The sequence below is a fragment of the Theropithecus gelada genome, chromosome 2 (assembly GCF_003255815.1).
Source record: "Theropithecus gelada isolate Dixy chromosome 2, Tgel_1.0, whole genome shotgun sequence".
NCBI lineage: Eukaryota > Metazoa > Chordata > Mammalia > Primates > Cercopithecidae > Theropithecus > Theropithecus gelada.
In genome coordinates, this window is record NC_037669.1 from 144,967,345 (window position 1) to 144,983,533 (window position 16,189).

Genomic DNA, 16,189 nt, shown 5'->3' on the forward strand with positions numbered 1-16,189 from the left:
CCATAAAATTCTAAAGATCTGGTCTTCATAAGTGAAAAGGAAGAGACAGAAAGCATACAAAGTGAAGTGGCAAAATGAAAGCAAATGCACAGTTAGTAGGCATAGTGTAGAAAGGCAGAAATGTGCCAAGGAAGAACCAGGAATCCCATAAAGTATGATGGCTCCAGAACAAAAAAGGAATTTAGATGTTGCAAAATAGACTTTGAACGCTTTGCAAGAGGACTCCCAAGTTAATACTGAAAGTAGATTTTAAAGATACATTAAAGATGGACTCACGTGATGGCTTATGCCTATAATCCCAGTACTTTGGGAGGCTGAGACAGGTAGATCACTTGAGCCCAGGAGTTCAAGACTAGCCTGGGCCACATGGCCCTGTCTTCTGCAAAATGTACAAAGAATAGTCAAGTGTCGTGGTGTGCACCTGTGGTTCCAGCTACATAGGAGGCTCAGGTGGTAGGATCCCTTGAGCCAAGGACGTCAAGGCTGCAGTGAGCCATGAACGCACCACTGCACTCCAGCCTGGGCAACAGAGACCTTGTCTCAAAAAAAAAAAAAAAATATATATATATATATATATATACACACACACACACACACACACACACACACACAAAAGATGAAAAATTTACTAGAAAATTATCTGGACTCTATTTTAGGAGTAAAAATGTGCATAGGGACACATTTTTATCAGATCATCTAATTTAATATGATTTCTCATGGTTTGCAAGGCTTTTTGTGACGTGTTTCTCCTCTAACACTTGCTGCCTCATGACTACATGCAAGTTAAAAGTCTCTCTTTGTGCCTCAGTTTTTCTCATAAGTAAAATTGAGAAAATAACAGTACCTATCTCAGGAAATTTTTGTGATGATGAGATGAGATTATACCTGAAATATACCTAAAAGAGTACTATAGTAAGTGCTTACTTAAGGTTAGCTGGCATTAACTATAATTATTATCATTACTACTATTATTATCATCAAGAGATGTTTTAAAAGCACAAACTTTGGAACCAGATTGCCCAGCTGTGAATCCTGGATTTATCACTTGCTACAAGTGGGTATGTGGTCAAGTTCTTTCAGCCTCCAGGTCTTTATTTCCTCATCTGTAAAATGGGAACAATAGTACTTACTTCATAGGGTTATTTTTAACTTTAAATCTATTAATGTATACAAAGGTTTACAGCTATGCTTGGTTCATAATTGTCATTATGGTGATGATTATTTTTCTGACTGGCCCTCACCTTCTTGCACTGTACTCCTAAACCACATTGACTTGTGTTTTATCACATGAATCAACCTATTATACTTCAAGTTTTTTGCTCTTGAGCTCACCTCTTCAGCCAGGCCTTTCTCAACCACCCTGTCTCTTTTGCTCCAAAACCACAGGTATTCTCTATCTCAGTTGGTCTCAGTTTTGTCACAGCATTTTCTATCTGACATTGTCTTTGTGCATGTATGGCTTCCCTTATCCTACTCCTCACAAATCTTAAAGAATATAGATTGCATGCTTTGTTTGCTACGGTGACCTAGGGCCTAGATCAACACCTGTAGATGATAGGCATTAAAAATAGTCAAATCAATGAGCACAATTGTGATAGGGTCTAAAGTGATCTGCAGATCAGTAAAGATCATTTCCATCCTATTCTTAACAACAGTCTAGAACAGGGCAGTCCAAAATACGGTCCATATGATTGATTCTATAAAGTTGGGTCCAATGTTGGCAACTGTATACTCTCTGTCTAGACCGTGATACTTTTGGAATAAAAGGAGTTGCTGTTAATAATCAGGACAAAATAGTATGCAAAGAACTGGGGCAGTCCAGAGTAAATATTATCCAGGAATTATCTGCATTAGGATCATAGGTGATGATGGACTCATAAATGCAGCTTCCCAAGCCCTGTCCCAGCTCCACAGCATCAGGATCTTTGGTAAAGACACCTGATGTCTATATAAGGAAGTGCTCTGGGTGATTTTGAAACATGCCAAGCATGCCAGAGTTTGAGAACCACTGGGGTTGAGGATTAGAACATCCTCTTTTGGGTGCTTTGTCCCCAACCCAGGAGGCTTCCCTAAAGGCGTTAAATACCTATTAACACTGTTGTGTGAGAGCTGCAGTGGCGAGATTGCTGCATGGAAGCCAAGGACTCATTAGCACTTGTATAGGAACCTCTGCCTGTTCTTAAGGGTTAATTTCTTGGCAAACAATAAAAGTCTTCATGAAGCACTTCTGCAGAGTGAGGACAAATTTGGGGCGATGTAGTGCAAATTATAGGAAGTGAGTACATTAGCAATTACAGAGGTTTAATAAGTCTGAAAAAGAGTTTTAGTAAGTCTGGAAAAAATATGTATATTCTGGGAGAAAAGTGAATAATGGTAATATAATTAAAGGCTAATCACTTATAGTTGAATCCTATAGTACTGTATTTCTTTCTTAAAATAATGCTTTGGAGATTGGAGTTTGGAGTTTGAAGATCAGGCTAACAGTAATAAAATACAGTTTTTTTTTTTTTTAATTTTTGCTACATGTATCTGTTTTGGTGGCATGGACAATATTTTCTGATTATGGGTAATAATGATACAGTAAATAAAGCTTTTATCACCCTCTCATTTTTTCACTTCTCACTTTAATGAAAAATTCTCCTTATCCATTTCATCTTCCTAGGGTGGGGGTAAACTACTAATTGCCATTTTGGTTTTCCTCATGCCATCTTTATGTTATCTCCTTTTTACTCTTATCCTTTTCTAAACTTTTCAAATTCCGTTCTCTTTTCATGCATCCTTGATACAGAAAGATAATGTATGAATTTATATCTTCATCAATTTAAAGTCTTACAGACAAATATGTAGGCTTGGTTTTGAACAATCTCAACAGACACTCTGCATTTAAGCTAGAATCCCTGCTAAGCAGCTTACTAAGACTTTAAACAAAATCATTAAATCATAGATAAGTCATTTTATATGGAGATGTATATAAGAGGCATAGAGATGTCATTTATGTATCTTGATTTACTATCATTTTCCGTGAAGTAAGAAGAAATTGATGGAGAAGGTGTTCTTGTGAGGTCTTCATTTAAAATAATATAAAAAATAAGAATTCATCAATAAGCATGTTAAAACAAAGTTCGAAGGTGCAGCTTCCTCTCATTGATTACTTAAAAGTTTGTGCATTTTATTTCTCACTATCTAAACCTAACTATGGGATTTGGCAACCACTCCAACAATCTGAATTTTGTAAGACAGAGATAAGAGGTTATAGTCATAGCTATCAATGCCAGGAATGAGAATGATGTGTGGAGTTTATAGAAATTATTCTCATGATTATTTAAATGTTAGGCTTGCCATAGTAATTTAGATAGGCAATTTTAAAAGGAAAACAATTTCATTGAAAATTGTGTGTATGTAACTTTAAAGGTTTTCGGCTTGGGATCAGGCTTTCTCCAATAGGCTGTCCACTTTGGGTAGCGATTGGCAACTTCTTTTCTACGTTTCCCAGTTGGTGCGGTTTCACTCAGCGGGAGGGTGACCTCTCTGAATTCAGAACACCTAACAATTCTAGTTCCAATCAAATCTCTGCCTTTTAAACCTTGCCTAAAAAGATTCTGTCTCTGAAATCTCCTATAGAGACATGGAGGTATCTTAATTACTTCTAACATTAGCTGAGTATTTAAAATATTACACAGTATAATATCAAACTAGCTGTGTCCCGGGGCCTCCTCCACCCGCACTAATAAGCATCTGTATGCTAAGACAATCCATTATATTATAGTAATTGTCAAAAACCAACTTTAAGCAGAAAATAAATTACTGTTTCTAAGTGAAACATGAACCTTCTAATAGTGGGCATGCTTTCTCTGTGAATCAGTATTCTTAACCTAATAACACCTATAGTTCTGAGAGACAAGCTGTTGTCAAGATGCTGGCTCTATATGAGAGAAGTTGCTTTTATTTCGTAACCTGTATCACTTATCCCCTCTCTGTGTGCCCCCCTTAAATTTACTCTAGTTGATTGTGATTGTCTTCAGGTTTTAGTTTTGGGACTGTAGTTTAGTGTGCCAGAAGTGCAACTTTTGCCATAATTCAAAAAGCTATATCACTCTGGCTGTTACTTTTTGGGAATGGGAGCAAGCAGAAAAGTATACGTTTGGTAAAATCAGATCGAGTACCATCTTTATTTGGTACTACTTGTGGCTACAATAGAAAACATGTATTTGCAAGTTTTCCTCTTGAATACAATCTGGGGTTTAGTTTTTTAAAACACTTTTTTTTCCCCCTGAGACTGGGTCTTACTATGTTGTCCAGTCTGGCTTCCAACTCCCAGGCTCAAAGCAATCCCCTGGCCTCAGTCTCCCAAGTAGCTGGGACTTTAGGTGCACACCACTGTACTTGACTGCAGTTATTGTTTAATATGACATTAAATTATATATGAATGAATAATTTTTCATTTATGGTATAAGTTTCCATGTTAGGGTTTAGAATTATGTCCTGGTAACAGGTTAGGGAATTAGAAATGACCTTTAAAAAAAGTTCTTTTATTCAAGGTTATAATTTCTCCACACAACCCCCTTCTCTCTCCTAAAAATGGGCAAAAATCTGTTAACAGTTTTATGATTTGAATTTTAAGGCCATGTAAATATAGCAGATATTATATATGATATTTTTGACATTTAACAAACATGCAAAATATCTTTTTAATACTCCTTTTTATTTGCCTGATACAAGTATTGATGATTTTGTTATTCAAATGGCATATATAGACTGGGGGTGTAATTCCTAACATATTTTTTTCATTTTTTTTTTAGGCCTAGGGAAAAGCCGAAATAGAAACCACAAATAACAAATTTTTATAAATTGTCATCCCTGGTTGGCTAGTTCTTCTCTGAAAGAAGTACAACAAAATAGAATGATGAAGAGAATATGAATTTAAGATTTACTTCATAAGAATTCTAAATTCTCCAAGTTTTATATTTAATATATGACATTGCTCTAAGTAGAATAACTTTTGGCTTGTTTGTTTTCAGACTTAAATATGTATTTTGGGTCATTTTTCTTAGAATTTAAAAACATATAGTCTTTGAAATAAGTTAATTTTCACTAGTGTGTGTAAAATAGCTGTATTTGCACTGATTTGTCCTGGACAATCAAAAAGAGTCATGCATTACAGCCATCTAATTATTCAAACTTTCCTAAAAATAGCTTAAAAGCAATTTAGAAAATAATAGAACATACATTCTTTACTCTGGGTAGAATGCTAGAAATAATGAGAATTTCAGAAAATAACATCAACACATTAGATATTCAAGAGAATGAAATAATATAATGCAACAACGACAACAACAAAGACTTAGGGGATAATGATGAACAATTTAGACAAAGGACATTAACTGTAATGTCAACTGCAGCAAAACAACATAAAAAAAATGAAGACTTTTGGTCCTTCATTTGAAAAATGTTAGGGGCAACTAAGACATTGGGAACATATGTAATTGAAAGAAATAAAAATTCCTTTCTGAAAATTGAAAAAATGAGCAGAGGGCTACAGGAATCAACTAAAAAGAGATAATGAGGACTACATGGGGGTGGAATGCAAATATAATGAATTTTAAAAAGATGATGCTTTTTATTTGTATTCATTTCTATCAGTTTGCTTTTTTTAAACAGAAGGATTTTTATAATAGGAGAGATACTTTAAATTGTATTATAGTATACTATCTATAATTGGATAGGATTCAAGTAGATTTTCAAATTAGCTTATTTCAATTTAGGGGATATACTAAATACCTCTATATGTACATTTGAACTGGAAAGAAAGGCTGAAATCTTTTACTATATATATTTAGAGCTTTAAAAAATAATAATTTTTAAAAAGTAAGTTAAAAGAGTTTCAGAGGAGAAGAGAAAGGCACACATATTTTCTTCTAATGAACCCGATAGCATCACTCAATTTTAGAATTTGTGGTGGAAAACTACATTTTGATTGACACAGATGTGCAAGGAGGGAGGTGGTCAGGCTGATATGAACCACATTAAGAGGAGAGAGACACTTTAGGGTGAGAAAAATAAAAAGGGCTTGACAAAAAGAAAACAGGAAAAAACAGAGATAATGGATTTGGGGGAAGGAAAATGCTCAAAGTAATTTAAGCTCAAACAATACTTCGAGCTCAAAACAATTACCTCAATATTGCAAAATTGTCTACTTACTTGGAATCAATAAAGTGACCTTATTATGCCCACCTCTTATAGCACATACCACTTACTTCAATACTCAATGAAAAATAAACAGAAAGAGTGAACTTCTTAATAATTTACCCAACAAAGCTACGAAGCACCAACGATGTTTCCAATGCTTGGTCTGTCTCACCTTCTCCATCAGTCTGGGAGAAATAGGCATACTGGGTGATGACATGTCTGTCTGCACACCTGCCCAATGACCAGTGTTTTGTTAGGATCCAGCTGTATTTAGCTATTTAAACATGACAAACTCGCTATTAAGGATCTTAAACCTGCAATTAAAAAGGTATTGTCTAGAGAAAACTCTAATGGCTCTGTGAAAAAACTCTTAATTCCACTTACTAAATATAAAATCAAATATTGCAATTAATTATAGACTGTGCCAAGGCGACCCTTTTGCTGACCACATTACCACTCCTCAAATGGGGAATGGGTAAATGTTTTCTGATGAGGGCTAAATTGTTGCCTTCTGCTCTATCAACTGTTTTCATAACCCTTCAGTTCCTTTGGCCCTCATCTGTTCTCCTACGGGTTTTGAGGCTGGATTTTATGGCTTCCTTCTCCTTAGACTAATGAATGTTCAACAACTGAGGCTTTGTTGCTCTCAGTGCGAACCTTACAACTTTGTTTCCCTCTGCCCTTCTTTGTTGAATGTGTTCATTTCCCTAACAGAATGTCTCTCTCCTGCAGTTGTCAATCTGCACATTGGTCTCTCTGTTGTTGCTTGTCCATGCTGCTGCAGCTTCTTCTGCCCTCACTTACATCGGGTTTCATATCCAGTCAATGTTTTCAGTGTTCATCCCCACTTGGTGACCCATGGCATGTACCCTATCTTCACTCACAGTATTTCCTCATGGTTGTAGGGGACTTCTGCATCAAGGCGGGTTCAAGCTTTATGATCATTTTCCTTTAATAAGGGTTGTTCTCAGGCCATCCAGCTGAGTAGGAGGCTGTCTGCCCTTTGCTGAGATTTCTCTGGCCATCTCTTCCTGACTTTCTTTATCTCATGTGGCAAGGTCTATCTCCTTTCCTAATGACGTTGAAGCTAGAAAAATCTAGCCGTAAGCGGGGGCACTTAGAAGGCTATGTTGTTTATCTGACTTAGGAAGCGAAATCAATACTGTCTCACAGTTACTTTTGCTTACTGTGTGACTTAGGCTAAGGTACTTAACTTCTCTGCGTCTCAGTTTCCTCCTCTAGGTAATGTATAATTATTCCACGTATCGGACAAAGACGAAGTGAGTTGTGTAAGGATGAGTGATAAAATAAGTTGGTGTCTTATGCTCTTAGTACAGTATTTGGCACTCAGCAAGTGCCACGGAAGTTTTGCTAGTTTTATTGTTATTCTTTCAAGAGTAGATATTTTTTCTTTTTTTTTCTTTTTTTTTTTGAGATGGAGTCACTCTGTCACCCAGGCTGAAGTGCAGTGGCCTGATCTCGGCTCACTGCAACCTCCACCTCCCGGGTTCAAGCGATTCTCCTGCCTCAGGCTCCCAAGTAGCTGGGACTACAGGCATGTGCCACCATGCCTAGCTAATTTTTGTATTTTTGTATTTGTAGAGACGGGTTTTCACTATGTTGGCCAGGCTGGTCTCGAACTCCTGACCTCAGGCGATCCGCCCACCTCAGCCTCCCAAAGTGCTGGGATTACAGATGTAAGCCACTGCGCCTGGCCAAGAGTAGATATTTGTATACAAAGAGCATGTCTGTTTGTTGGGTTGTAGAGCTGGAGGTAAAAATTTTAATCATTTCACAACCAAAAGGTGTATATTACATCCTTATGTCATAAACCTAATTTAGCTTCACAGAAGCATACTTTATAATGCCATTTTTAGGCTGTGAACAATGTTTTTATCTAAAATAGTTATTTAAATTCCAGAGCTTGATTTTTCACTCCATCCCAGAACTACAGAATATTTTGTTTGGCAGAGGAAGCACATAACCTTTATTATTCTACTCGGTTAGAGAATATTTGCAAAATTGCCTACGTAAGATTTAGGAATCTTAACAGACATTTCCAGTTTTAATGGTGTGTCTCTTCAAAAGAGAACTACTGCTCACAGTAGAATTATAATCCTATGATGAAGAAAAGTAGTTTTTTTTCTAATTTACATATATTTATATGATAAAAATGAGAGAAATAGAAATGTTGGAAGTTATTAATCAAGATTTTTGGTAATACATAAATTAGGCATTTCATTAGAAAAATTTGCAATATGTTGAAGACAAGTGACAAAAAGTCTTGAGTTTCGCCAAAAGTATAGCTTTAAAATGTACAAAACAATTAACATTTCTCCCTAATTATCCCTATTGTGGGTAACAGGGATGGTAGGGGAGAAAGTGAAAGCCATACTTGCTTTAGCTTTTGTAAGCACATGCCTTCAGAGAACAATAATGATTTTTATTGTCAGATTATGAAACTGCAAGAGACTTCTATTGTCATACTTTGCAGAGTGTGTTTATTTGTCTTTTAAAGCTTGGCACTCTCATATACATTTGTAACCTGTTAGAGGAGGAAAGGCTATTTTGTTAGTTATTGTTGACATGAAACACCTTGAGCTGCAGATAATAGTTACAGTTTTATATGTTAACTATATGTTATGTAGTTTTCTACATTCCCTTCCATATTTGAAAGCGCTAAGATATTTTAAATGATAAAGGAATATTAAATAAATAATCTACAGTTTCTTAAAAACAACAGAGTTTAAAATGTCTGGTTTGTTGATTTTTCTGTAAATCATTTAGAGAGGAATAAAAAACTACAGGCATTTTTGAGATTTCACAAGATAAAAAAATGGTTTTATATTTTTACATATTTATATATGTGTAAATACGTGCAGTTAAGCCTATATATTTCCAATGAGAAACTTGAGTTTGTTTCCACACTGTAATGCCAGTATAATTTTCAGATGCTAGAAAGCATTGTTTTGGTAATTTCTTCCTCTGCCTTTACCTTGCTTCCTTCCTTCTTTCCTTTTCTTCTTCTTCTTTTTTTTTGAAGTGATGGCAATAAATGTTGGACTTTTTTAAAAGTGTCATAATTTTAGTCTTTAAAAAATTTTAGATATTACAACCAGCATTGGACTGCTTGTAATATTTATAGACACTTACAAAAGAGTTGTTGCATGACTAATCACACAAACACTCTGGTAGTTAGATTGAAACTTGTAGAATTTTTGTTATAAAAATAAAAATCTGCTTGTAAAATGCAAAGTTACACATATATTTGTAATAGTCTCTCAAATAAATGTTTTTAAAATAAGGATACATCACTATGGGCTAAAATCTTAAGAAATAAATTTTATTTATTTATATTAGTTTTAAGGGATATGATTTCACCTTAATATATAGCCTTTTTGAGTTTTATCATATTGCAAATGTTATGGAATATCAAGGCAATTCTACTTAACATGGTTTAAAATTAAACCTATATTAGACTTTCGTAGTAATAAAGCAACTCCAACAACACGAAACCATTGAAGTAATTTTCTCTGAAGTAGAAAATGAATTAAAAGATTAATTAACAACTAATTACCCTGGGTTATTTGATTGCTACCTAAATAATGTAGATATAATTTTTCAATGGATTTTGGTTTTAATTTTACCTGATGAAATAGAGGTCATCTGAAAGCCTCTATTTAATGCAGCTAGCAACTTGTCTGGCAGGGCTGCTGAGAAATATTATTTTAACTTTATCTTTTCTTCTGATGATCACATGAGGAAAAGTTCAGCTATGCAGTCACATTTAATTTGCACTGCGGACAAGAATAAATCACTAATTTGTCAAAAGGTGTAGAGAAGGATTGATTTACCTTTATTCTGCAACCAACATCTCCAGAATTTTAGATTATGAACATTTGACATGGGAACGTGAGAGATTAAAAGAGAAAACAATATAAATAATCATTTTCCCAAACACAAATCTCTAATTATAATGGAAAGAGGAGAACCAAAGATTCAGTAATTAAGAAAATGCTTTCTTCTTTTAAGTATTTCTGAACATACATTGAGAATATAGGAATCAAATATAGCACATTTACTTCTAAATCTACTGTATTTACTTGAGAGGACTGGGACCTTATTATTAATATTCTATAAGTAAAGCATGCTTATCATTATGAAATTTACACAATGAATCATTTTTCCACTGTACATTTGAATATTTATAATATCACGTAAGTTATAATTAAATCCACACACATTTATTCTACATATCAAAAAAAGATACATTTTTTTTTCACTTTCTTGGTTGTAAACATGTGTTCTAGAGGTGAGCAACATCAATATTACTTTGACTCGTGTAGAAATTGTTTGCTATTAAACTGTGTTTCAGTTTGCAAACTAAAACGTGTGCCATAGGACCACATCAAAGGCCATCAGGCTGTCATTAAAAGACATCAAAGGGCATTCTCTCTGTAGCCTTTAAGTTTTATGGCAAGTATCCCATAGAGATGTCAGGTCATTGGGAAAGCCAGGAGAAGACTCCATCTAAAGTCAGTTATCTTTGGTTCCTTTCATCTGTTTGGGAAGGTAGGCATCTTGGGTTAGAAAGAGTTTGGCAGTGATTTGAATACTGGACATCAAGCCTCTCTGATTTCAGCTGCTCTCAGCATGGAGGCTGCAGTCATGGTCTGTCCTGATGAACACATCTAGGGAACAGAAAAATGATCCTTGTGATAATGTCATTGAGTGCCTGTGAGGCATAAAGCCATAAGCTTCTTTTTGCTCCTCTCAGGATGCAATCACATAGGTAATTTTGGTATAGTTAGGTAATTCAGGATAACTTTGGGAAGGGATCATTTCTGAATTCAAAAGCAGTACTCTCATTTGCTTAGTGTGGGGCTGAGGCATTTTCTACAGAACAGAATAATGGAATTTCTATTTAAACAAAGTAGCACAGTAAATTTAGTTTCTTCTAGTTAAAGCATGTTCATGTAATTATTCCCTTAATGAGATATTACGAAAGCCTATATGGAGAATAATATCTTTACAATCAAATTAGGGGACAACGATGGCTAAGTTTCAGCTGATTAGAGAAATGCATGTATTGTACTTGAAAACAAATACTTACGGTCTTCCTTAGGTTTTCTTTTTTTATGTATATATAATTTGTTTCCCAGCCACATCTGCACAGTCCCAGGGAACATTAATTTAATTTTGCTTAAGAAGTATATTCTTTATTTTGCCACAAGCCTAAAACGTATCATGGCGGGTTGTTTCTACCTATTAGGACCAAACGAAATTTGCACGAGAACTAACAAATTGTCATGAGAAATGAAGGTTTTTCTTTTGGGGGGGTCTAATGAATTAACGTACTTACAGAACACAGTTAAAACCGTTTTGTACTACTTTGATCATTCACTTACATGTCATTAAGTAGTCTAAGCGTTTTGTTATGAAAGGGCTGTGTTTACAAATTAGACCAAAGAACACGTTTCACACTGAAGATCAGCATATATATTGTATTTTTTTCAGATGCACATGACACAACCTTAATATTAGAGCCAGATGATTAAAAGAACATTACCTGAGCCATGAGAGTCACTGAATGAGCTATGCTAAATTGGTTGTTTTCTGTTTTGTGATTAATTGTGCTTCTAAACCATATTTTAGTGTGCTTTGTTTTTCTGTCCCCAGTCATCCCATATTATTAAAGAGAAATTCTGCATATCTCTCCTGGAGTCCAATTAAGGATTTGCATCATGACTAGATTTTTCACTTTAATTACTGTATATAAAGTAGGTTTTGACTTATTTCCATATTTATCAAACTATGCAGAAGAAGCAAAATTCATCAAATAAACAGATATCTGTGGCTATAATTGCAGCCTGCATCTAGGATGTAGGAAGAAAATATGAGGGTCCAAATTTCATTATGTAGAACATAATAAACATCTGAATAATTAAACTGTGTGTAAATCATAGACTTGGCAATAGTAAGAGGAGGAGACACCTTCATTTCATTCAAAAATATTTTAAATATATTTCTAAGAATATATCCTGAACATTAAACAAACAACAAGTTGAAAACACATCTTATCAGGTCAAAATTTTACATTGGATAATGTGTATTTGAAACATTTAAAAATTAATTATATAATATATGATAAGCTCTCGATGTACACGGATTTCCAAAAATCCGTCTTTTCTAAAAAGTAGGTGAATAAAACTAAAAAGAAAATAGCAGATTATTTTGATGATTTTCTTTATACTGACTGCAAGTAATTAACATTGCAAAAGTGATCTACCAATTGCTAGGACTAAAAAAAAAAAAACCTGGCTCCTAAATATATATAATTTAAAGCTCTAAATAAACATTCTACTTACAATGTTTAGCTATCTTCTTATTATGTATACTTTACTGTGTATTAAAGGATTTTAACTAATAAATATAGGGGCTATTACATTCATTATATTAAAAATTTAGTGATGGAAAGTATATTAATATCATGATCAGGATACTAGCAACTTATCAAGAGTGTAAAACTTAAGACTTCATTTTAAGCATGATTCTGTAACTTTTAAGACATTCAGAAAAAAATTTAAATAGATTTTCCTTGATTTAATTACAAAAACTTAAATTGTCTCTAGTGTTACAAATGAGTTAGATTTATTAATTTCAAAACTTTCAAAAATATATTTTAATTTAAAATGTTAGCATTGTTAAGCTTTTGACAAGGAAAGTTTAATTCTGGTTATTGTAAGGTTTCTAAGGGCTTTGAATTAATTTACTTGTAAGCCCTGCTGTGAATGTAGCTGGTTACTTTTGAATTAGATATTAAGGACAGATAAAGTGATGAACCTGCTTGGCTTTGACTACATGAAGATTTATCATATTTTGATTTCCACAAGCTCCCAGAAGTGAGGATGTCTAGAAAATAGGATCTGCCTAATGTTGTCTGAAACCATTCATTTTTCCCTCTCAATTGATAAAACAACTTCCTTTTTACTTTCAGATATGTTACAAAATGCAAGAATACAGGCTTTTAAAGGTAGTTACAGCTAACCATATTAAGGCCAGTATGTTATGGCTCATCTATGTAAGTTGGGTATGTCCCAGTGCACGATGCATGGAAATAGGTAATGTACAAACGTGGATGTAGAAGTGTGGTATGAGCCTATATGAGTTTTTGGCAGGTGAGGAAATAGTTTTGAATTAACTCAAATAATGAGTAAGTGTACATATCTTCATACTAACCATTCTCGTAATTGTATGAATACTTTACCTGGTCTCTTTTGGTGTTTCAGCTCGCCTTCCTGGGCCAGGATCCAATCCTTTTCTTAAAGTTTATATTCCAGAAACCGTTGAAAAATAGTAAAATGAAATAACTAGGCATTGTATGTGAACACCTTAAAAGCTATTAGCAGAATTGAATAAAATCAGTTAAGTGGATATTTAATGGCATTCTCACAGAAAATATTTAGTTGTTTGGCTTAAAATGATGTTTTCAAAACTCATGTCATTAAATGAAGTTATTTAGATGGTCTTATAATAAAGAGATATTATGTCATAAAACTAGAAAAGTTTTGTTTGTCTATTAAGGGGTAGCAATGGTGATAAAATATTAAAGGGATAATTACAAAGATGGAATTTATAAATTTCAGTGGTACAAATTGTACAGTTTGATATTCTGAATAAAGAACGCTTCAGTGAAATATTCCCAGAGCCAAATATTCATTTTATAGTTGAAGACAGTTTTCAATAATATTAGTCTTGTAGAAGAAAAAAAACTATAACTGATATCTGTATTTCATGAATAGCTCTAAAATGGCTTCTTATTTCCCTCATTGGTTTTGACTATAGTGACAGTGTTAAATGAATCATTTAAGAAACAAGTATTTTTTGAAGAAAAATATTTTAGTTTTAATTTACAAAATAGATTTCTTTACTATAATACCCAGTTCAGAATTATGGACACAGGTTGTTTCCCTACTCAATAATAGAATATGGTCTCTTTCATCAGTAAGGATCTTCTTAAAGGAAGTATCTGCTAACATCTAGAATTCCTCTCAACTCAGAAAATAAATATTTTCTTTCATTTAGTTTTCTCTTCTTCTCTAATAAAACCTTAGGCTCCCACTATAGAAAAAAGTTGTTGTTTAATAAGGAGATTCCTGAGCCTTACTCTAGGAGCACTTATTTGAAATTTGAGGGATTGAGGCCTGGGAATTTGCATTGTAAACAATTATCTTAGGCAGTAGTGTGCTGACAGATGTTTAAGAATTTGCTCAATGAAAGAAAGTATATATACATGTACATGTATATTATAAATGTTACTATATAAATAATGTACTGTGAACAGTTTTAAAATAATAAAATATACAATATTATTTACTGTAAATTCCATATAGCCAATTGATTCTCAGAGTGCTGCCTTTAATTTTTGTTGAACTCTACTTGTAGCCAAACTGTGGTTGCAATTGGTGAATGAGTGTAGTTTCAATATGAATGCTGGTTGATATTTTTGCTAATAGTAAGACAACAAACCAATTAAGACATGTTGAAACTTACTTGTTAGTTAATAATGTTACTTTTTTTTCTGAATAGGATAATCGTTTTCAAATATTGGAAGAACATTTCTTCAATTTTCGAGTTACTCATAATTTAAGAGCTATAGAAATGGCACATTTTTAAGTTTAATCTACATTAGTGTAGACAACAGTATCAACACAATAATAAGGCCTGTTTTGTAACATTTTTCAAATTTAATAGTATAAATATTCCCACCAGTTTCAGGCCATTTTCAAGCTACCAATGTGATGTCACTTGAAGTAGACTTAAAGAGCAAGATAACAGTAAAGTGTGGTTAATATAAAGTGAAGGATTTTAAATACTTATTATCTTTATTTTTAAATTAGTTTAGGTAATTTTAATATATTTAATATACTATTTATTTTAAAATAAAATTTAGTTTTTAATAATGGTTTTATTTAACAACCGGCTCACAAAATTTCTAAACATTTAACAACTTAAAAATTGTTTAAAGATATAATCAGAAGATTATAGATTTCCCAAGGGGATACATAGATATAAAGATAGATTACATTTGTAATGAATTGCACACAGCTTATGTACATAAGCATGTGATAGGTGGTTGTATTTGTATATTAACATAAAACTATAAGGAATAAAGTATTTATTCAGTTCCTTTAAGGCACTAAGCTTTGTACTAATAGTTGTGGAAAATGCAGAAGACTTTGTTTTTTTAAACATTAGAAGCTCATAATATATTTGTGTGAAAACAGTTACGATCATATAGTGATTAATGTAGAATGAAGTGCTAAAGGAGAGAGCAGACTGATAGCTCTATGAGAACTGCAGATGGGATGGAGGGTATTTTGGAAGAGGTGGGAGTTAACTGGAAACCTGGAAAACGAGTAGTGAAACCCAGACATTGATCTTGTATTATGGAGGAAGGGAGAGTGCAGAACACAACAAAATCAGCGGAACATATACACAAAATCCAGGAAAAGTATTTTGCCAGTTCTTTTCTTCAGGTTTCAGTAATGTAATCCAACCCATACATAGTCAGTAGGGTGTTAGGATTTTGAGAATGTCAGTTCACAGGATCCTTAACTCTGTAGTTTCTTGGGGTGTATCCTATGATATCATCCTCCAGGAGATCTATTTTCTTAAGCCCCTTCTCCTTACAGTCCTTTAGCATCTTTGCTCTTCCCTGTCATTGTCCCACTTCCTCCTGAATCATTGGTTCCTTTGAATCATTGGTTCGTTGCCCTTCCAGTTCTGTTGGGCAACAAATTCTAAGCCCTGTAAGGTCAGCAAAAGGTTAATTGGCTTCTGTGTCAGTCTGTTCAAAAACAATCTTTTGTATGCACAGTATATTAAACGTCTGGAAATAAAGATAGAGGGTATCTACTCTTGTCTTCTAAGTAAGTTCACATAGAAGTAAAGACATTCCCAGATAAATGTAGATAAAGAAAGTTTTAATGAAACTACCCAC